The following is a 688-nucleotide window of genomic DNA, read 5'->3' on the forward strand; positions in this document are numbered from 1 at the left end:
CGCCCTTTCTGCTTTCTGTTATGCCGAGCTAGCAAGTCGATGCCCTTCTGCTGGAAGTGCATATCATTATTCTTACATTTGTGCTGGAGAAGGGTAAATAACGTTTCAAATCTGTCTCGCCACAGTTTGAATAATGTCTACTTTGTGAATTCACCTGTGATTTCAAACCTTATCTCTGCTTTTGCGAGAGAATATTGAGTCTTTCGTTGCATATGATCATCTCTCTCCACTTCAATCATATCGAGTGTAAACTATTTCATGGTAACATGCTACAGTGGAGTTTCCTATGGAAATTTCCTGTTCCTTGTTCATGATTTTGCATTCTTTTATATGATTTTAAGGTCTGACTTCTTTGTGAACAAACCTGCCCACTGAGAGCTTTCATTAATTAGTTTATTGCAAACAATTGGAGATAAATATGCTGTTGAAGTATTGATTTGAACACTTATTTTTGTTTCAAACAGTGTTGCTTGGTTGATTGGTTGGGCATTGATATTGGAATACACCATTGGAGGTTCGGCCGTTGCTCGTGGCATATCCCCTAATCTGGTGCGTGGGGTACATCTGCGTGTCATTAAGGTTTTTGGATTAGTACTTGATGGTGACTTGGTTTTATTTATCACCTTTTTTCCTGCAACAGGCGATGCTTTTTGGAGGTCCAAATAGTCTCCCTTCTTTTCTAGCTCGC

At 39.4% G+C, this 688-nt stretch overlaps 1 long non-coding RNA gene across 1 annotated transcript; it reads left to right on the plus strand.

Moving 5' to 3' along the window:
• On the plus strand, positions 1-688 carry LOC140965423 (uncharacterized). Its single transcript, XR_012173074.1, has 3 exons — positions 1-93; positions 465-549; positions 641-688. It is a non-coding gene; the product is annotated as an uncharacterized lncRNA (long non-coding RNA).

This window comes from Primulina huaijiensis, unplaced genomic scaffold (assembly GCF_012295235.1).
Source record: "Primulina huaijiensis isolate GDHJ02 unplaced genomic scaffold, ASM1229523v2 C13147924, whole genome shotgun sequence".
NCBI lineage: Eukaryota > Viridiplantae > Streptophyta > Magnoliopsida > Lamiales > Gesneriaceae > Primulina > Primulina huaijiensis.